Genomic DNA, 23,050 nt, shown 5'->3' on the forward strand with positions numbered 1-23,050 from the left:
CTATAACTTTGCCCCCCCCGGACCAAACCTCACCAAACTTTGCAAAATTCAGAGTGACCCACATAATTTTTTTTGCAAAGTTTAGTGAGGATTCGTCCAGAGGGAGCGGAGTTATAAGCCGCCCAAAAAGTGCTCTTCCTATGGAAACAGCAACTTAACCATAACTACATGGCCACTATCGTGGCCATGTAATATGGGTGTAAATAATCACTCCCACTCTGTTTTAGCATAAAAAAGAATCCATATATTTCGTCATTTTGTTGTACATTAAAGCATGCAAAAACATAATGATATGATACAAAAAATCAACATGATCCAATGTTCATGAGCCTTTCATGTTTCGGGGACACTCCCCTTCCTCAGGAGCAATCAATCTGCCTTTAATCATAAGTGTTCTTCCTATTATGTTAGAATCTGCAAAACACGTGTATTATGTCAGATTTATATATTACAATCTGTCACTGTACATTTTTATCAGTGGATAACCCTCTTACTAGTGTACAACTGTCGTGATAAGTATAGTACTTATTTATCTGTTGAGGGTCTGAAGCTGTATACGTGGACGACTCAAATTATGAACCACTTGGACAAATCCTTTGTGGGAGAACTGGTACCATGCCTAAAAAAAGAGTGGCTATGATCAAAACAATGCATGCGTGCCATGAGGACTTAAACAGTGACAAAGCCAACAAAGGCTCTGAGGCCTACAGGCACGTGAGGCTTTACATAAATTAAAATAAATAAAAAAATGAAATATAAAAATGGGCAAGGCAACCCTACCTTACTTGATTTTGTGAGGCAAGGGTCCAAAGACACACTTCAAAATACTCAGAAGTCCTGGCTGATTAAAATAAGAAGCATCCTGTCTTCTACTTCTAAAGAAGGGCATCACTCTACAAGGGAATTTGAAACATAAAGGATGCAATTAAATTCCTTGCTTCCTGTGGGACCTGTATTCCGAAGCATTAGCAAATTTAAAAAGTCTGCAGGGGTAGAACCGTACCTGCTGTGAAGAGAGTCAGACCGTCCTGAATCTCCAGCTTTCAACCGCCATGCGCTTGGAAACAAGATGGCCGCTATTTGTTTTACAGTCATCCAAACATATGTGCTCCTGGATGACCACACATGTGAACATAGCACGTAACGTGCATGGTCCTGTATCGGGTGCGACCGTGCAGGGTCGCTTGTGTTTGTAAAGTAGACCAAAATATGTAGCACTTCATCATAGAAACAGAGGCACATTGCTTCCATCTATCAGAGCTTTGTAAGAATTAACCCAGATCCGTGACCGGGTTTGTTAAGATGTCACTGGGCATATCTGCTCCTGGATGATATTCTGTGTAAATCTAACACACTTCGAGCGTGCTTATGTTCCAAGTGCAACCGTACCTGATCGATTACATTTTTATAGTGGATCAACTTTCCTAAGGCTCACTACATTGCTGAAACAAGACTGTGTGAAAAAAGAGCTGTACCTGCTAAACTTTATGAAAAAAGTGTGGGACCAGTTAATAGGTCCTAAACTCATGTCTTGCTAGTGTCTAGATAGCAACTAGTTGTCTGATCACTGCTAATTAAACTGGATAATGGATTGCTATAAATCTTCCGAGGATAGTCTCTCTCCAGTTAAACAAGTCCTGATTGTAACCATGCTCACAATCTACAATATTTGACTGCTCAAGCAGATGATCAGAATGCATATAGACCACAATGCAACATAGATAGAGATAAATATTACGCAAAGTAACTGAGATTACAAAAAGGATCCCAGGTAGAAATCCTCATTCATTCCATTTGGGGTTAGTCTGTCTAGCTTCTCAATCCAGTAGAGCTCCATTTGGTTTAACGTCTTACCTATATCGACCCCTCTTGGTGACCTGCACACTAACTCAAGTACAAGGAATTTCAATTGTGAAATGTTGTATCACTGGTGACTTGGCGTTCCTTGTGCGAATGTTGCTCTTACGCTCATTTTAATGTTGATTGGCCTTGCAGGACGTTTGACCCACATAGTAGCTCCCAGAGGGGCAACTAAGCCCATAGCTGAGTGTGCTTGAATTGCATGTAGCGAAATCCCTTAGTTTTATCTTTGCACCTGAGAGTGGCTGTCTGACATAACTTCCATTTATGACATTGTTGCAATTATTGCATTGAAGATATGGAAAGTGCTGCTGTTTTTCTTCCCCAGTGTGAGATGAGTGTATATGGGTGTCTTGTCTGCCCTAACTAGTTGATCACATAGATTTCTATCCCTTTTGAACGCAATGAGAGGTGGTGGTGGAAAAGGTTTATGCAGCTGAGGTTCTAATTCAATCAATCTCGAATTCTTCCTGGTTAGTCTTGTTGCATGATGACTTTGGCTGGAAAAAGTTAGTGTATATAGGAAAGGTATTTCTCCCTCCTCTGCCTTTGTAATCAATAACTCCTCTCACCTGAGATTAGAGGTTCTGTTTTTTGATGTATCTATAATGTCTGCCGGGTATCCTCTTTCTTAATACAGAGTGGCCATCTTCTCACTCTCCAATCTCAATGTTACACATGAATGTGCCACATTGCATTAAGGAAAGGCTGAGGCAGCCAAGAACATGTATTGCCCAGGGCATGGTATTGCTAGAAAGGGCGGGCAGTCCCTGAACGAAGACCGAGCCAAGCAGCATCCATTCTGGTTTTGGGGATGACAAGCCAAGACGTTGTGACGTAGATAGAAGTTTGAAATATTGTTGCATTCCCAGCGTGTCCATTTCCAAGCAACTACTGAGAGCTAGGGACACAGACTCCGCTCTGGGAAGCGAGCGCTGTGTTTTGGTGAAAATTAGCTCAAAGAGAAAAGAGCAGAGGAAGCACTTGGACATGGATGCTTCCTCCTCCTGTTCCACTTTTCCAGAATGGAGAAGCCAACCAAAAAGGAAGAGAGGGGTTATTTTTGTGCAGATTTTTTAAAATACAATAAGAGGAAAAGGAAGAAAAGAGCTAAAAGAAATCCTTCCCCGTCTTCAACATCATCGTCCTCTTCTTCATCCTCATCCACCACAGAGGACAGAAATCCAGAGGAAGAGGATCCTGACAGGAAATACTTAGACACAGAAGCTATGACTAGGGTTCTAGTGCACATCCCGCAATATAAAGGCTGGCACTCACAAGAGGGCGTGGGGGAGCAATCCCCTGAGAGCCAGAAAGAGGGAGAGGGCCCCATGAGAGTTCCCATGAAAGCCAGAGACTGAGGGATACTCAGTTATTCCAAAATCCCAGGATGCCTAATACCCAGAAGAGCCGAATTCAGGGTGTAGTATCTGGACCCTACTCTTAGTGGTACTCTTACCATGGCTTCAAAACAGGAGCCGGGCAAGGCGCAGGACTTGCCCTTTTATTTGCAGACATCATTGGCCAAAAATGAATTACCAAATACAATGGGCCTCATTCTGAGGTGGACGGTAACCCGCCAGAGCCACCAGCGGGTTGCCGCCGACCCGGGAACATTGAATCTGCCACCTGACTTCCCAGGGCCACTGTGACATTACAAGTCCCGGTGGCGCGGGAAGTCAGGCGGCAGATTCGGTTACTCCCCATTCCCATGGAGTCCCATAGGAGTCCATGGGAGTGGGGAGACGAAACCAATGGCACGGTTGCTAACGTTGCTGGTGCTTCCGTGAAATATATGCCTGCAGGTGGCAGTGGCGCCCGGCAGGTCTGACACTTCTGCGCGCAGTGGACCCGGCAGACAGACTCGTAGTGTGGCGGTCCAGAAAAAAGGGTGCTGGCTTGCTTCTGGACCGCCACACTCGGAATGAGGCCTAATGTCTTCTTTCAGCAGAATTAACCGTTCTTTTTTGTATGAAAAAGCATCGAGACAGTCCAACTTGGTGCGATAATAAAAAAAGCTCTGGAAAAACTAAATGCGGGAATGTTGTTATGCTTGTGCCACGCCCCAAACTCTACACTCATGTGAGGAATGACATGCATGTCCACGCTGGTGCCAGTCACTGTAGTACAGCAAGCGTCTCCCTCCTGCCATTCCATCGAGCTGGTGCTGACGCTCAGAGGACAGCAAATGCATCTGGGTCCAGGACAGGCTTGTAAAAGGCATTCATTTGAGGGCGATGCAATGGGGACTAATGGGACACTGTGGAATGAAGTAACAATATCGATCTCTGACCGCGAACCAGGAGGAGCTGGTTCACACAGTCGCCCAACAAAACAGTGATGGTTGGCAAATGCACAGCTGCACTCAATGTCGCCGTTAGGGGACCAGGGTGCAAATAACGGCATTGGCATGCGCCGGGCCGTTATTTGCACCCTCCCCTTTCCCATTGAGCCCTATGGGGGCTCAAATGGGAATGGGGATTGCCATTTTCAATGGGGTCTTTCCGGTCCAGCAAAGGTCGGAATAGACTGGTAAATCCCCATTGAACCAGGGCGGACTCGGTACCATTACTGGAAGCTAATAGCGCCATGACTACCTCCAATCTCGGAATGAGGCCCATAGTGTAATCTCTCCTTCTCCTGGGTGGGGCTCTGGGAGAGGGCTTGCACCTGTGTGAGCCCAGACTGAGCTGATCCGAATTGGTTAACGTGACATGGGTCAGATGGACTGGACAGGGTTGGACCTTGCCGGGCCTGGCGCCATCTTGGATTGTATTTTTCCCTCTGTGAAATTCTGCACCTCCACAGTATGAATTGGGAGTCGACAAATGCTTTGGGGAGTACACAAGGCTGTCCTTTCGTTTGGAAAGCCTTGCTGCACTGAGAATATGAAATGTTGCTTTTTTTCCTGCAATTGTGGAGCCGCAAGTCTTTAATATTGCATCACACTTTGCTGAGTGTCTGAAAATCAGTTCCCTGAAAGGGAAATGCATCTTTTCCTACACTGTGGGTTTTGGGTCTGTCTTTAGGTGGCATTAGGTCTTTTAAGGTTTCTATAGCAGACCTGTGGTTGATGAGGAAGAGGGTTAAAACTGCTTGTTGCCTGCCTCCAGGCAGGGAGTCAGTGAGGGTGATCGGAGGATCCCCTTATACCTACTGTGGACCCAGCATACTGTAGCTTGTGGGCCATCCACCCCAATTCGACCACCTTGCTGACGGTATTCACAGATAGGCAGGGGACTTGGTCACCCAGGGAAACTGCTCCTTCCGCTTTGTTTGTGGGAGGAGCACTTTCTATATCTGTTTCCTTCCTGCTGAGCGTTCATGCGATAGGCTTTTGCCTGACCCTGCCATGTAGGGTGACTAGACGTCCTGGTTTTGCTGGGACTGTCCGGGTATTTGCATCTCCGTTCTGGGGTCTTGAGACTTTTTTAAGTTTAAAAACCTTGTCCCGTGATTTGGGGATCGGGTGGTTACCATCCCGGTTTTTGGCCGATTATCTTGATTTTTGGCAAAAACCGGAATGCTAGCCACCCGACTTAAAATAGCCTGTGGACCCCGGCTCTGCAACATGACATGGGACAGGCCACCCACATGGAAGTAGGACTACAGTTTCACAGCTGAAGCTGTATTCCTACTTCTATTTCAGTGGCCTGTCCCGGTTTTTTATTTTCAAAATCTGGTCACCCGACTGCCATGTGTAGTCAAAAGGCTCGACCCCTCTAGAGTGAATAGGTACTATTCAAGAAGCACCTGTTTTTTTAAATGGGTGACACGTGAATTTCCAACTTCTTGGGGTGTACAGGTTGAGAGATGATCATAGTGACCACTCAGTTGACTGAGCTATCTGACTAGCTCTATGTTCTTGGGGTGTACAGGTTGAGAGAGCATCATAGTGAGCACTCAGTTCGCTGAGCTATCTGGCTAGCTCTATGTTCTTGGGGTGTACAGGTTAAGAGAGCATCATAGTGAGCACTCAGTTCACTGAGCTATCTGGCTAGCTCTATGTTCTTGGGGTGCACAGGTTGAGAGTGCATCATAGTGAGCACTCAGTTCACTGAGCTATCTGGTTTGCTCTATGTTCTTGGGGTGTACAGGTTGAGAGATCATCAGAGTGAGCACTCAGTTCACTGAGCTATCTGTCTAGCTCTATGTTGAAGGAGCTAATATGATATTTGGGAGAGGAGGGAATATTTCTTGTAGAAAGTGGAACGATTGGAAGGTACAAGGAATCCTACAAGAATCTCTTTGGGGAAAAAACATACAGCGCTTTCCCAAAGAAAGTCTTACAAAAATGTTATAAAACTGCAGTACGAGAATCCTAGCATCGTTTGTTACTACCATGCTACTATTTTACTGTTCACCTTATTTACTTATAATCCTGTAAAAAAAAACTAGGGAATATGATAGGAGTCCTATAAGAATGTCTAGATAAAGAAAACACAGGATGTTATCAGTGTTTGCCTGGACATGGAGGCTGAGCATTTAGTTATGGGAGTAAATGTTGTAATTGTTGTGAAAAGATCACTAGATGGTGGGTTTACTAGAACATTGCAGTAGGCCGATGACATAATTTCTGGCTGATTGGTGACACAGCCACCAATTGCCCACTGTTGTCTTGTACATGGTAGAGGGTGGACAGGATCAACTGCACTAGTGGCAGCAAAGGGTGTGCCTTACATCATACAAGTTAGAAGGGAACTGAAACCATTATTGCAATACCTCAATTCACCATCCACCCACCCCCCAATCCCGCACAGCTGCACAGATGCTGGCCAATGAGAGTGCATGAGCATTCCATGGCAGTCTCTGAAAACTGATCACTCACTTGAGCACTGTTGTGAGTACCTCCTGTTGTTGTCAAAACTTGCCAAGCCAATGGTGTGCATAGCCAGGCTTTTGATGGCACTGCCTGAACTATTTGTCATGTGATTACCGGAGCACCGTAGGACAACAATAGATGGCAAACGAGGAATCCATGGCAAATGCCATCACAATGTTAAATCTTAATGTTACAGGATATTTGTACCGTGCACTATCACCACCGGAGCGGTCCCCTGGCGCTCTGGCGGATCTGAATCTCTGTACAAAAGCCAACGCTACTGCATTTGTCCGTGCAGTTTTCTTAATGCACTGTGAGACTGGCAGTCCTGTGTCCCTTCCGGTATAGCTCTTGGCTGGCACACACTGCGCTTGTTTATGATGGATGACTTAACCTTGGCTGGCAGCAGCACTCTTTGAAGCTGGGCATCCGTCCTGTCTGTGCATTGAAAGCCTCTCCTGCTGCCCCAGTGGGAAACTCCAAACGAATCTGTCTGTACCACAGCGCCAGTCTTTGTTGGCAAGGATGCACTGCCTCCTCCACCTCCCGGGAACTAGAGCAAGGAACATTGATAAGAGGATGAGGACGGAGGGCCTTTCCTTCTTCTCCAACTTACGTCCGGTGTCTTCCTGTCAACATAGGCAGGCGGGTAATGTTTGCCCCCCTACCCAATAAAGTATATGCAATCCCCCTGTAGCCCCCTCCTGCTAAATAACTGAGGCCAGGCCAGCTCTTCAGCAGAACAAGGCCGCAGTTTATTCTTAAACATTTCACACCATAAATTCAAACCAAAACATGAATATCTTTAATAACTTTAATATCCCCCAGACGACCGGCAGCACCTTTCTGTTTCTTCTTCTTTCTCATCAGTAACCCCCTTTTTCTTTTTATGTCTTTCTTCATTTACAGTCAGCTCTCTTTTTCTCCTTAACGATTCTTTTTCCAGCATGTTGAGGTCTCGCTCCCTAAACCTTCCTGAACTATGGGCCAAACACATTGGCAGCCGTCGCTGATGGGCTGCGGGGATCGTCGTTGTGCTTTCCTTTCCACCAGCCCAGGCTGGAAGCTGACAACCACTGGGGTGCACCTCCCTTTTTACTTGTCCACCCCCTGCTGTGTTCGGCTAACAGGGGGCAATTTACTCTTGGTCCTCTTTACCCTCCACCAGGAGGTTAGATTTGGCACTGCTCGATCGCCTGAGTTACCGACTGCGACAAGTAAAATGCAATCATTAGAAAACCTGCAAATAAAATACATGTTAGGGTGGGTTGGGTGGGACAAAGTTGCTCCTGCTGCAGGGGCAGCGAGCGTGTAAAGAGCCCGCCACCCTGCCCAGGCACTACATATAGAGGTCAGCATTCATGTCCCAAGTTCCCCTTACTGGGGGTCACCATCTTGGTGGCCCCCTACTTAATTTGTCTTCTCCCTGCAGCAGGAGGTCGGTGAGGGGGCTCAGCTCCCGCCATATTATACTTTGGGGCTGCTCGATAGGCTTCCCTTCCTCTTTGCCAGTTGCCTCCTATTGAGTCGGCGTTGCCAGCAGGCGCGCTGCTGCAAAGTTCAAGCTATGCTGTAACTTTGGGTCTGAAATTTAATTTTGCCATGCTGTGCGCTGATTTCATTTGGGAAATGCTGTTTCCAGCCGTAAGAAAATGGAGGGTGATGGAACAGTGGAAGTATGTGGGAGCAGGCACAAATCCTGTCGTCCATGAGAACAGGTTGGTTGCTGGGGTGTATGCTGAGAATCAACCCCTGAGAGCCAGAGCAACCATTTATTTATTTATTGCATTTCTATAGCACGCCCGGCGGCCCGGGGGCATCGTAGCGGCCCGGGGGCATCGTAGCGCTGTTACAGCAAGCTTACTTAGTTACATGAGAACAGCAATATCGCCTGTGTGTGGCTCTTGGTTACAGCGACCCAGAGAGACGGCAGTGGATGGTTACTCTGAATTCTACATTAGGATACTTGACAGTTGGAAGTTATATTGATATCAGAGGTGCTCCAAAAGCGAGTAGAGAGCACGGTGATATGCCAGCAGCAGGTAGAAAGGTATGTCAACGATGGCAGTGGTCAAGTCCTAAATAAATAAGTGGGGAGGACTCATAAACAACCCAAACTGACTGCCACGTGGGGGATGCCGCTTATTTTGGGACATTACCCATGTGGCAGCTGTTGTAATTGTGCCTGACTTCGGCAAGTACAAGTGTCACCATTAACAAAAGAAAATGCCTATTGAGAAACCATACTACATGCAAGAGCAATAACATAATTTATGCAATAACATGCCCTTGTGAGAAAACATACATTGGAAAAACGTCTCGGCAGTTAAGCTTAGAATTACTGAGCACAAATCAAAAATCAGAAATAAACAAATGAGCGCTCCCCTGGCTGCACATTTTGTCGAATCGGGCCATGACTCTGAGGATTTACGGTGGTGGGTGGGCAATAGAAAAAGTGGTAGGTATAGATTTAGCTAATGTGGCTAAGAGATTATCCCAGAGAGAGCAATGGTGGCTCTATCACATCCAGAGCCATATGAACGGGCTTAATTTACAAGAAGAGTGGAACCAGTGCATTAGATAAACACACTGGAACTCCTTACTCACATAGACTGACATAGAACCCATTCGTAATATATATTGGACTTTGGGACAGCCATTATGCATCGTGGTGGCGTTTACTGAACACTCTTAGGAAACAAAATGATTTTCCACTTCATTAAGTCATATACAATTATTTGACGTGTGTTTGCATTTCCGGTATACACACAAACCCCTTTTGTACCCCTCCTCCCCCCCCTTTTGTGACCTCTGGGGTTTAAAGAGAAGTTTTCCTTCTTTTCTTTTTGTGTCTAGGCTCTGTTCCTTTAACACAGGGAACCAACCTTTCTCTATGCCCTTGATCACTCAAGACATAGTATGATGCAGATCATTTCTTCAAATGCAGATAGCCTCACGGAATTTCTTCAAATTAGGCTTCTTCTGTTAGGACCTTGATTATATAAGATATAATATGCTGCAGATAGCCCTACGGAATTCATTTGCTTCATTCTGAATTAGGTTAAGCACTACATCTCAATAGTCTGCTTTCTATGCCTTTTGAAATATGGCAACCTCTTTGTATTGGTCCGTTTTCTATGCCTTTTTTGAACTAGGCCAAGTATTCTGCCAAAGTAGTCCGTTTTCCATGTCCTTCGAAACATGGCAAAGTATTGTTTGCATGTTTATAGATTTATTGAGTATGGCATATATATATACGCGACGGTTTTGCAATCAGCCGCTCGCTACCGCAGAGTTAAGAACATTCCGATTTTCAGGAAGCACCCGACTCTCTTGGAGACATGAGGAGCAACATCTCTTCTTTCACGGTGACGCCGGGAGAGAGGCAGCGCATTTAAATGGTAAGGTTCTATTTTAGATCTAGCCTGAAACCTAGAGGTCGCCATTATGAGGATCAATACAACGCTTATAGGTTTGACTAAGCGTGTTGTATTTTTTCTGTGCATAGACTAAGAAACTGCTTTGACACCCAGAGATGGTCGCTTTACGGTATTACTGAATTTTGAAAGCCGGTATTCATGAAAGGACCCATGAGACTAATCTAGAGAAAAGAAGATCGACTAATTTAGAGGTAAAGGGGTTATCTTCTTGCCATATGCTATTGGTTACACGCAATAGTGCAATACACTACAGAGATGAGAGCAATTAATATAATTGTGTTTTTTACTCTCACCTCTGACAAACTAGATCTACTTTAGACCCACTGAGAGTGCCCATGGAAACGGAGAGGCACTCTTAGAATGATGTGCAAAAGAAGCACAGAGAAATAATGAAGCACTCCAGTTCGAATCGGGAGGCCATTTCTCACTAATAATAAGGTACTTTATGCATCCCTCACATTTAGTAAATAAGGGAATGAGGGATCATTTGCAGATGAAGACTATGACTTTGGCTGTGCTCAATACATGAGGGGAAGGATTACCTGTTCACTGGTTTGAATGTAGTAGAATTCACTGAGTTCTTTTCTTTTTTAATTTGAACATGCAATATTTTTTCACACGTTTATGAATATAAGGGCTTTGGTTGATTAATGTTTTGCTAACCCCATATATGCACATTTGAAAATACATTGAAATAGATGGTTATTCTTAGAGTTTGTACCCATAAGAATCACAGTAGGCACAGCAATTTAGATACCGTTCCTTGGGGAAAATATCAAAGGAGAAGAGGATTATTGGAGAACAGAGATATGCAACATGTTTATAACTTTTTGGTAACAGTTTTTTACTTTTTGTTTTAGTACGAAATGTTAATTGGCTTAAAAGTTCACTTACCCTGAAGAAGACGCAGAACAACACCTGGAAAGAAATAGCTAGTGGTTGTTAAGGTCGAAACTATTAATTAAGGGAAGCCCTATGAGGAAATATTTAACATTTTATGTGAACCAAGAGCAAGAATACTATTCAGATTAAGGAAATTACAAATAAGGAAGTTGGTAAGACTTTCTGAGGATTGGTCTATATAGACCTTTATTTGTAAAAACATAGTTCCTATTGATGACATTGATGATCCATGGTTTGAAATGTATTATGATTAATGATATTATATTGTATTGAATTTTATGGAATTTTTTTATTTGTTTTATGTATTAATAAATAAAATTGAATAATGATTTACTAAAATATACAGTTGCAGTCTCTCGTCTCCATACCCAATCCCTTTTGTAAGGAACGATTAAGGTTGTTCCTTTTTCTCAGGACATCACACCTGTTTAATAGAGGACTCATAAACATGCCAAATGGAGAGTGACGTCACCAGAAATTAGCATATCATCGAAATATGCTAATTTCATTTAATTGGCTTGGCAGAACCGGACAAAACACACTGGGTGAATTTGTCTTTCAGGATTTCAACACAAAAAATATAACCCGAGAGAGGATATATGTGTTGGGAAAGTATAAAAGATGTGCACTTTGAAACCCAAGAATCAATGCCCATGTGTTCCTTTGAGCGTAAAGTTTGCATAGGTAACATTTCACCTTCAGTCGTTTCTGCTCTATCATCTAATCCTATGGTGTAGTATCATCTAATCCTATGGTGTAGAGAAGTGCCCAACCTGCGAACCTGGAGCCCGAGGTTCAGTCGTTTCTGCTCCATCATCTAATCCTATGGTGTAGTGGTGAAGTGCCAAACCTGCGAACCTGGAGACCGAAGTTCAGTCATTTATGCTTTATCATCTAATCCTATAGTGTAGTGGTGAAGTGCCAAACCTGCGAACCTGGAGACCGAAGATCAGTCGTTTCTGCTTTATCATCTAATCCTATGGTTTAGTGGTGAAGTGCCCAACCTGCGATCCTGGAGCCCTAGGTTCAGTTGTTTTTGCTCTATTATCTAATCCTATGGTGTAGTGGTGAGGTGCCCAACCTGCGAACCTGGAGCCTGAGGTTCAATCGTTTCTGCTCTATCATCTAATCCTATGTTGTAGTGGTAAGGTGCCCAACCTGTGAACCTGGAGCCCGAGGGTCAGTCGTTTCTGCTTTATCATCTAATCCTATGGTGTGCTGGTGAAGTGCCCAACCTGCGGACCTGGAGCCCGAGGTTCAGTCGTTTCTGCTCTGTCATCTAATCCTATGGTGTAATGGTGAAGTGCCCAACCTGCGAACCTGGAGCCCGAGGTTCAGTCGTTTCTGCTCTATCATCTAATCCTATGGTGTAGTGGTGAAGTGCCCAACCTGCGAACCTTGAGACCAAGGTTCGAGTAAACTTTTAAAATTCTCGAAACACAGTATACAGTGTCTCGTTTCGCCTATGGCTTTTAAAATACCCAGGTTGGACGGCATCTGCCCTTTGAAAAAAATGAGCATATGCCGACCACCGACGTGTAGCCTCTACTAGAAACCTGAACGGTGGGCAGAGGTGTATCAAAAGAAGGGAGAAATAGCAATCAGGAGACTCAACGTCATGTCAGTGCAAACGTTGGCGATCCCCTTCACGGCCATCAGGTCATCGCTCACGCTAGAAACATAGGCAGGGGGGGTACATTCCATTCCATTTAATGTATTTTGTAAAGAGTATACCAGCAAAAAGACATGCCCCAAAGGGGTTTCCCAGTGAAGTAAAGGAAGTGGAGGAATTGTCTTGGGAGGATAGCTCAGGGGCAACATGCTCGCCTTGGAAGCAAGACGACACGAAGTAACACAGGTTCGATCCCTGGGTCCGCACTTAGAAACGTTTGGGCATTGAGCGTGTTATAAATAACCAATCATATCAAGAAATTAAAAGACTAGACAGAAAAAATATCCATAAAAGATGGTACCAGGGATGAAAAGAGTAGAAAGAAAAATAATCATGAGCTTTTGGCCCTTTAGGAACATGCATGCAATGGATGGGTTCACAGAATAACTCTGAGACAAAATAACTGAACCAACTCAGGAAGATAGCAAATTACTGTTTTATTAACAATTATCTAAAACAGGGCTTTACAACGAACATCAACGGATGTATGCTCGATTTCTCTTAGTGATATTTTCATAAAAACAAGAGCATATACTCAAAATACGTCAGAGGTGATGTCATACTACGTGGCAATTAATTAAAAACCTACTGGGGATCAGGATAGGCTCAAGGGGAACATCTAAGTATACATTGCATAGGAACTCAGATTGTGATTGGCTGCCCACTGTCAGGTGAGCCATATATGCCTACCTCCAAAACATGTCATCTTCAAAAACATTGAGCACACAGTTTCTAATTGGCTTCTCAAACTATGAGGTCCTCCGTTATATGGACCACTACATTTGGTTGGCATGCTTGTGCCATGTCTGAAACATTCGGCTCACTTAGCAGCATGTAAACCCAGAGCCAGGTGCAAGGAGGTGAGCCTGACTCTACCTCCCCACCCAATTAGCCCAACATCTCTCATCGCCCATGCCTTCTGCCATGAAGATTGTCTTTGAACTTGGCCTTGCAAAGTATCCTTTTATCTGGAAATACATGGGAGTGTAGGCAGTCACTATCATTGGTCTATGACTCCAAGTTCGACTCTATTTTCATCCTTGGCTCACATGACAGGAGACCACGATTCGGTCCATTTTGCAACTTGGCACTCTTGGTGTTCTTTCTTTACACCTTAACAAGGGATGATTCATGCTTTGTACGCTCACTCCTTTCTACAATAGATAGCCGACCTTGTCTGCTTCACTCTTGATTTCAGGCCAGACACCCTTGCCATGCAGCTCCACATTTCAGCTTATTCTTGCTGTGACACAATTCTCCCTTTCCTCTCCATGGTTCCTGGCTTACTAAAATTCATGATACCGATGTCCAGCTTCTATATAAAGGCGGCTTCACCTACATTCTATTCACTACATGTAGCCAGCTTCTATGATGACTTAGTATACCTTGGGGTTCAGCGTCTGTAGAGTTATTGAACGGTTGATTCTCTGCAGCACTTTTGTAGGGGAGGAGTGGTCCAAAAGACCCCCCTTGCCCGCATCTCCACCCCAGGTGAGGGCCATGGCTCATCGGGCGTCCCCTCCTTACCACCAGGGCCCAGGTGGTGGATGGCTCGCCTGCTGAAGACATTGCCCGCACGTATTGAATTTAGTTAGGCCTCAGAAACCATTTTGTCTACTAAAGATGGTGTGAGCTCAGCGCACTGTAGCGCGGCCCCCACCTTCGGAAAGTTTCAGTTATCCCTGTCGCCGCAGCACCCTGGCAGATCCGCTGCGAGCCCGTTCCCACGAACAAGACGGACATGAGCTAGCGTAATACATTAACATTGTAACATTTCACCTTCCGCAGTGTATCATCGCTCCCAGCATGACCCGGCCAGAACTGTAAAATGGTCATCAAGATGGCAGAAAGGCTCTATATATTAATGCCAAGACCACTTGCAAAGTATGCTTTTCTCCACAAAATCTCTTATATTACAAAAACCTGTAAAATGTATAAACATAGAAAGCATGCTTCCATGATATAAGCAATGGCGAGCCCACACCACTGCAGTTGGGTACTAATATTGAAGGAGCGTTCCAGGGATCTATTTGTTACGTGTATCACTGGGAAACTTACACTCCATGGTTTTGCGCCAAAACTGAACTAATGCTGCTAGAGTACACGAGAGCACGAATGTAACCATACAGAGGGGGCATGTGAAGGATGCGCGAGAATGCACTTGTCATGTGTGTATGTCTAAGCCCTTTATGTGCCACCACCGTCACGCACAGTGGCGGGTCATTTTCTATGTACTCCACCAACCACATTACTACCTCGCTTACTGCAAATGTATATGCATATAACCAAATACTGTAGTTGGTAAAACATAGTGTACGAATAAGGTGCTCAGGCTGGACATAATTGAGACACATCCAGCAAAGTTGAAATGTATGTTTTAAAGTGATTTGAATACGTATTATAGAGTGCTCAAATGTTTGTGATGTTTTTACCTAAAGTCGGCAACATACGAGGAAGATACCTTTCTGAAAATATATGCAAGGCCATTCCCCTTCCCACCCTGCGAAGACTGCCAACCATGAGAGCAGAGGCCTGCGCCGCGCTGCTCCACCTCCCCCAACCAGACTGGAGCCGCTAGAAAGATTTGTAGCCCCCTCTGCAGCACCCAAGGCCACGGCCACGGCCCGCCACCTGCATTATTTACAGCACAGCTGTAAACCTCCGCCTGAACACACACTTCCAAAGGCGCCCCCTCGTAAACCCCACAACCCACCGGATCATTTTAGACTTATGGCCCTGTGCAATCAGGACACCCAATACTTTGACAACACACAGCGCCACATCCATAACTTCTAACAAGACAGAAAGACCTGTACCGCCCGTCCCAGGCCCTGAAGCTTAGCACCTCGACCTATGGCCCCGGTCAACAGGACCCTGGTAATCATGTCCTGACGTATTACCATCAGACCCCTCACAAGGTACATTCCTCCGTGTTGCATTAACCTGTAGAATAACCTATTGGAAGATTTACTAAAGAAGATAATATTGCAATGACTGAATGACTGCGGTGTGCATGGCCTAGGGCAAATAAGTCAGGAAAAGACATTCATTTCTGACACTGGCTGCGATGGCACAACGACACTGCCCGGATGAACTCGGCCAACCCGCCAGGCCCAGCCCAACCCACGAGGCTGACCAGTGACGTCTTCCAGCCAAGGCCAACCACCTCGCAGCAGCACCTATAGCTAGTCATCGCCACCCAATCCCATTGAACTTGTGCCCCCTATAGTATGTAGGTTCTTATGACGTTTTTTGTAAATATATACGCCTGTCTTTGCTATTGTCAGACAGAGCGCTCTCGGAGTTTGCAGAGTTCTTTGCATGCCCTATTCTGATTGATAAACTCCCATTTAAGCTCACCCGCACTGTGTCTTGGCTTTATTCCCGATATTGGGAGAGTCCTTCATTGTCTCTCATTGCGGGGAGGATCGTGCTGGCTGGGGACGCTTGCCTTCAGTGGTGACCCCGAAAGCGTGATTATTATCATTATTATTCTTTCCCGACCTAACATTACCGTCCCCTTTTGGCACGAGAATCTCCGGTCGAAAAGGGATACGCACGGTGAGCCGGCTCCGGGAGGCTGCCCGCCAACGGCGACCGGTACACTAAGAAGTGCGCACTCAATAGAGAAAGGGTACGGGATCCCGGTTGAAAAATCCCCTTTGAGTACCGCTCGCCGGGGCTGACTGTTGAGCTGACGGCAACACTGCCTGGACGGACCCAGTTTCGGAGACTATCGGTTCAAGACGGGCACGTGAGTATTGAGTGCGAGCGATCATAAAGGGGGTGGAGGAGGAAATTTAGGAAAGGGAACGAGGAGGGGTAGAAAGGGGGGCACGTAGGTCTACTAAGGACCATCTTAGACTTTCTTTGCTTTTTCTTTGCATATGGCCATTAGGATTAAGAGGTGAATAAGAGATAAAAGTGACGGGAACCTAGCTCCGAAAGGGGGTGGAAGGCGGCGCCGCATAGTGCTATCTTGACTAGTACTGGGAATATATGACGAAGTGGTTAATAAGTTAAAAGTGTCTGGCAAAGGGAGACACGGAGAATATATTAGTGACTGCTATTCCTTTTTTCTATTCTTTTCTTTAGGGTTGGGGGGAAAATAAAAAGGTGAGATCAGTACAAAATGTTAGTGAGAAAGTAAGAGACAGAGGGCCTCATTACGACCCTGGCGGTAAGGGGTTAACGCCAGCGTTAGCTGCGCCGACCCCTTACCGCCAATTACGAGGTCCCCTAGCGCCATGGTGCTTTTAACACCTGCTTTTAGCAGGTGTTAAAATCCATGGCGCTAAGGGACCATGGAGTTAATTACGCCACCGTAATTTACGGTGGCGTAATTAACGCCTTCCCCACTCCCATTATGCCCTATGGGGCAAAAATGGGAATGGGGAAGGGTAAATGGGGATTGGGGACTTACCGCCCCGCCTAGGTCGGAATGGGGCGGTAAGTCCGCCAACCACCATGGCGTAAACGTAGTTAACGCCATGGTGGTAAAGTCACGGCCCAGGCGGTAACTTACCGCCTGGGTCGTAATGAGGCCTAGAGAGTTTTACTAGAAGAGGGAAGAACAGATCAAAAAATATATATGCGCATCAATATATCTGAATAAGACGGACAGGGACAGCCGGCTAGGGAGGAAAGGGAGGGCAGCCTAAATTGTGAATAGAGTGTTACAAAAAGGTGTGTGCACCTCGTATGCGTCAGAAGACAATTCGGTGCTGTGAGTGTGTAAAATGGCTATAAATGCATAGTAATTGAATAGTCATGGTAAGTGTGGCCGGATAAAGCTTCTTGAAGACAAAAATGACAAGGTGAAGTGAGTGTGTACCTTTTTGATTTCCGGGTTGATATTGTCAAAATAAATGATGGTTTGCTCTTGTATGTGCCCCCCAAAGAGAATAGAATAGAAACTGTGTACAGCCAGTTTTGTATTGTGCAGGCAGGGGGAAGAGCACAAAGGAGCCCATTATTGAATGTGAAGTAGAAAACGAAAAATAATATTGATAACACATCTACATTATAGTTGCAGCCACACAGAGACACACAAATACTAGGAGGGCACAAGGATGGGGGCCGAAACACCTTTATCACATATTTGTAAGAATCTACCAGGGTACGCGGAGCGGATTAAGAAATATCACGACCAATGGATAACAGAGCGACAAGACAAGAGAGGGGTTACCCCAGATATGGCCAGAGGGAGGGTCCTTTGATAAAAGTGTTCTGGCCACATGCATTTGTTTGAAATACAAGGGGAAGCACTTGCACAATAGGAGGGAAATATTGGATCTCTGGAGGTTATTTGAAGAGATACCACCGCCTAAAGCACCAGCGCCTAAAGCACCAGCAGTAAACCCTGACCTACCATCCACCACAGACAATCCACTGATGATACAGAAAGATGCTAAAGAATCGTCAAAAGTAGAGCCACCAATAGAGGTAATAAGTTTGTACCCGATATTGAACAAGCCTGTGCCCGCAGAGGGGTACAGTGACCCCACTTATGTGCCTCCCCCGACAACTACTACACCCCACCGACCAACGGCACCCCCACCATACGAAAGTACAAGGGAGCGAGCCCAGGCAAGTACACAAAGGGTGGACATAGAAAAACTAACAGATGATTTACAATCAAGGCTCTCAATAGCGAAAGATAAGCTCTCAAGGATAAAAGACATATGTGAGCAAACAGCACTTAATGCAGTAAGATCAGGGCGCACGTCTAGATGCCGAGTGAGAATAGAACACTTGAAGACGGGTGGAAGAAAGGTGAGATACTGTTCAGAATTGAGGAAGAACCGACACGGATAATCGAAGTAGGAACACGAGAGGGAGGTATTGATAATGAAGAAAGGCCTACAGGGGACAGAGAGGAACTACTATGTGATATAAGGGATGATTTAGAAGAAAGCGACAGGTTGAGCATGGCAATGGGAGGAGGAAGTGAAGGGGTGGATGGTACATGTTCAATGAGAACACTGGATGATGAGTGGACGGGACGATTAAGGAACAGGGTGGGGAAAATGGCATCACTGGGAACATCAGCAGCCAAAACGGGTGCAGATACAACGACAAAAGGAAAGCTACAGCTCCCATTAATACATAGGGGAGGAGGGAGGCCGAATTACATCCCATGGGCTCAGATGGATAAAGCCAATTTATTAAAGCTATTGCCCCCGTTATCGGGAGGGGCAAGTAAATGGATATACGCCTTTGAGAAACACACTGCCGGGGTACCCCTAGTAATAGGAGATGTGAAGAGTTTGCTTGTATCAGCAGTGGGGGATCAGGCTGATAGAGTATGGGTCAAGGCCGGTTTCCCGGGAGTAACATTAGACTGCGACCGCCATGACGGAGCCTCCTTTAACACAGTGCGTGCCAGGGTGTGGGATGCCTTGCGAGAAACATTCCCAGATACGCCAGACTTACAGTCAGTAATGCAGTGTACAATGAATGACGGGGAGGAGGCTATGGATTACATTTTTCGGGTCCAAGAGATGTGGAGAGCAGAAACGGGCACGCCCTGGTATCAATCGACATCTTTATTTTACTTCATTATAAAAAGAGGGCTCCCAAAGGAGGTGCAAAAAGCGCTCGACAAAATAGCAGGAATTGAAGCAAAGGGATGGCCTGAGATTCAGAGCATAATAGTGCACCATTGTAAGCGAATAAAGGAAAGGGAGAAGGAGGTGGCGCAGAAAAGATTGGCAGACGAAGCGAAATTAGTACAGACAAAGTTGGTGAAGGTTGCAGCAGCAGTAGCCGCGCTCCCACACAGCAGGGAGGGAGATGAAGAGGAGGAGGGGCTGATAGCAATACAAGGAAGGATGGCAACTAATTGGGCGGGAACAGGACAGCGGCAGTGGAACGAGCAGGAGCAAGGCGGAGGTCCGCAGTGGCAAGAGTGGACCCCTCGAGGGGGACGAGGTGGGTACAGGCGCCGAAGAGGAGGTGGACCAGGGTACGGGGGAATGGGAGGAAGTGGATGGCAGGGTCCTAGAGGTGCACAAGGAAGTTGCTGGAACTGCGGGAGATGGGGGCATTACTCTAGGGAGTGCAGAGGCAGACCCAACAACGGGTTCCAAGAGGTAGAACATTATGGCCATCCCCACCCGGGGAGCCCATATGGTCTTCCAATGGGACAACAACAACAACCGATAAACCCAGGCCAAGGAAACAATGAGCAACAACAGAAACACCAGTATAGAACACAGAGCCACCTACAAAACAATGACAATATGCAGTATACGCCAGGCAACCCTTTCGCGACAACAGCAAACGGGGCCCCCGCACCAGCACCCTATAGCGGCGTATCAGTGGTTTCAGGGAGTGTCTTTAATCAAGGGGGGGCGATGAGACACCCCGCATAGGACAGCCCACAGAGAACACTTGCGTGTCCAGTTCTATCTACCACCTACGATGCAGCAGAGGAACCATTGGTAGGGGCGCAGATAGGAGACAAGCAGTTCATATTCATGGTTGATTCGGGAGCGGAGAAATCATGCATCAGAGAGGGCCGGTTCCCGTTATCTAACCGGAAGTTAGAGACGCAGGGGTTCTCTGGGGCTGTAATTGAAGTTCCTTACACAGAAGCATTGGATGTAACAGTGGGGGGTAAGACTGTAAAGACACCTTTACTGTATTATGAACACTCACCAATAAATTTATTAGGGAGGGATCTCCTGAGTAAACTCAACATGACCATATCATTCACTGAGAGGGGTATAGTGTGTTCAACACCCGGAATATGCCCATTGCGTGCAATGCTGTTAGTACAAGCCCACACAACCACACAAGAAGTACGGGGGTTGCCGGAAAATGAGGAAATGTTTATCGAAGGGCTAAAGACTTTGGCCCTCATAATTCCAGAGCTGAGAAAAATGGACTGGAGGATTCCAGCAGAGTTCCTCTTCCGCCCCATAGGGTGCCCCGACACAGCCCCAGGGTCAGTGGTATCATTAGACCTGCACGCTGTACAGGTATCAGCGAAAAGGATTGCTGTGATTGGATTAGATATGGAAGGATGCGAGTGGCGTACAGTACTGTGCACGGATGCCAACATCGCCCTAAGAGACTTAACAGACGAGGATCTCTTTTCAGATGCAGAGGGGGATGGTGAGATTATAATGGAAATAGCAATGCCCTGTGATATATTGATTCAAGCTAGGGAAATCCCTGCCCAACTGATGGCTGTGGTAGGAGCACCGCCGTCATTTTTTGATGATGACATGAGACTCGTACCAAAGAATTTGTGGACAACAGGCCCCCATGATGTAGGGCTGTTGCATGGAGTAAAACCTGTGATAATAAAACTAAAGCAAGGAGCAATTCTACCCCGAGTGAAACAGTATCCATTGTCCCGTGAAGCTGAACAAGGGATAAAAGAAACACTAGATGCACTACTAGCACAAGGGATAATCGTGCCCTCAAATTCCCCATGTAACACATGTATTTATCCAATCAAAAAAGCAAAGGGAGGGTCTTGGAGGATGATACAGGATTTACGCCCCCTAAATGATGTAATTCAAAAAGAGTTCCCTTTGGTCCCGAACCCTGCATCAATATTATGCAGCATCCCAAAAACGTCATCACATTTCACAGTAGTGGACTTGAAAAATGCATTTTTCTCAATCCCCCTGGCTGAAGAAAGTAGATGCCTGACAGCATTCACACTGGGGGGAAAAAGATATGAACACTGCAGGTTACCGCAGGGATACTGTGAGAGCCCAAGCATATTCAACCGCATATTGCATGAAGACTTGGGAAACCTATCAGTTGAGAGTACAATCATTCAGTACGTAGATGATTTGCTAGTGTGTGCACAAGACAAGGACACATGCAGAAAAGATTCAACAACACTCCTAACACTATTGGCCAACAAGGGGTACAAGGTAGACAAGGGAAAGCTACAGTACTGCATGACAGAGGTCTTATACTTGGGACAGCTGATATCAAAAGATGGAAAAAGAATAATCCCCGACAGGGTAGAAGCGATAAGATCAGTAGGAGAACCCACCACAGTGAAAGACATGCAGAAATTCTTGGGAATGTGCAACTATTGCCGAGCATGGATATTAGATTATGCAGCATACACAAGGCCCCTCCTGCAAGCACTCAAGGAAGCACAACAGGAGAACAAAAAAATATAATGGTCAGAAGATATGAGAACGTCATTCCAATCACTAAAAGAGTTAATTTCAAGTGCTCCAGTGCTAGCAAATCCTGATTATGGACGCGAATTTTACTTATTCTCACACTGCAAGGGAACACTCATGACAGCTGTTCTGACACAAAAAACGTCCCTAGGACACAAGCCTCTGGCTTACTATAGTGGTACTTTAGATGCCGTGATGCAAGGCCATTTCGCGTGCGAGCAATCACTCGCTGCAGCCGCGTTCGCGATTGAGAAAAGTGCCACAATAGTAATGGGATGCCCTGTGACATTGTTTGTGGAACATTCATTATTTGCAATACTTGAAAGGTCAAAGAGCACACTGACTACACAGCGGGCAACAGCCTATGAGATCATATTGTCTAGCGCCAATATCAATGTGGTGAGATGCAAGACAGTGAACCCCGCAACATTCATTACAGAAGCATGCACACTAGAGGACATGCAGAACCACGATTGTGCAACTTACACAGGAGAAAGAGGGGAGGACACAGTGGTGTGTGAGAACGCTCTGAGCAAGGGGGAAGTGTACTTCGTGGATGGGTCTGCATCGATTGACGTGGACACGGGAGAAAAACATGTGGGCATGGCAGTGGTGAGGTTAGAAGACGGTGAGTATGAAACACTAGTACAGTACCGCCTCCCATCACATTACTCCGCACAAGCAGCAGAACTGATTGCGCTCAGAGAAGCACTACATGCAGCAAAGGGTTGCGCAGTGACAATATATACAGACTCAGCTTACATGACAACGACAGTACATGGAGGTCTAGCAAGATGGGAGCGGAGGGGATTCCGACGGGCAGACGGAACACCAGTACAGCATGCAGAGTTATTGAAAGAGCTAATTGAGGCCCTACAAAACCCTACTGCAGTAGCAATAGTGAAGTGCCAAACACATACATCAAACACAGACGTTGTGTCTTTGGGAAACGCGGCAGCGGACGCTGCCGCCAAGGAAGCTTCCTATTTTCAGAAATATGAAGCGGGTGAGTACATGTTGCAGCACAAGACAAATGAAGAGCTCCCAGAAGGCTACAGCATGATGCCTATATCACAAATACTAGAATTGCAGGAAGGAGCTAGTGCAGACGAAAAATTGATGTGGACAAAACGAGGGTGCAGCAAGTCGGCAACAGACTTACTGTGGCGACAAAACAACTCAGGAAAAGTGG

The 23,050-nt window shown here is 45.9% G+C and overlaps 2 long non-coding RNA genes across 2 annotated transcripts in view; one reads left to right on the forward strand and one right to left on the reverse strand.

The window, feature by feature from the left end:
- LOC138473813 (uncharacterized) overlaps window positions 1–23,050 on the reverse strand; it is a 456,617-nt gene that overhangs the window by 400,545 nt on the left and 33,022 nt on the right. The window lies entirely within an intron of this gene.
- LOC138473812 (uncharacterized) lies at window positions 9,900–10,554 on the forward strand. The gene is made up of 3 exons (XR_011268931.1): window positions 9,900–10,083; window positions 10,191–10,313; window positions 10,430–10,554. It is a non-coding gene; the product is annotated as an uncharacterized lncRNA (long non-coding RNA).

Source organism: Ambystoma mexicanum, chromosome 8, assembly GCF_040938575.1.
Source record: "Ambystoma mexicanum isolate Mex_15411 chromosome 8, UKY_AmexF1_1, whole genome shotgun sequence".
Lineage (NCBI taxonomy): Eukaryota > Metazoa > Chordata > Amphibia > Caudata > Ambystomatidae > Ambystoma > Ambystoma mexicanum.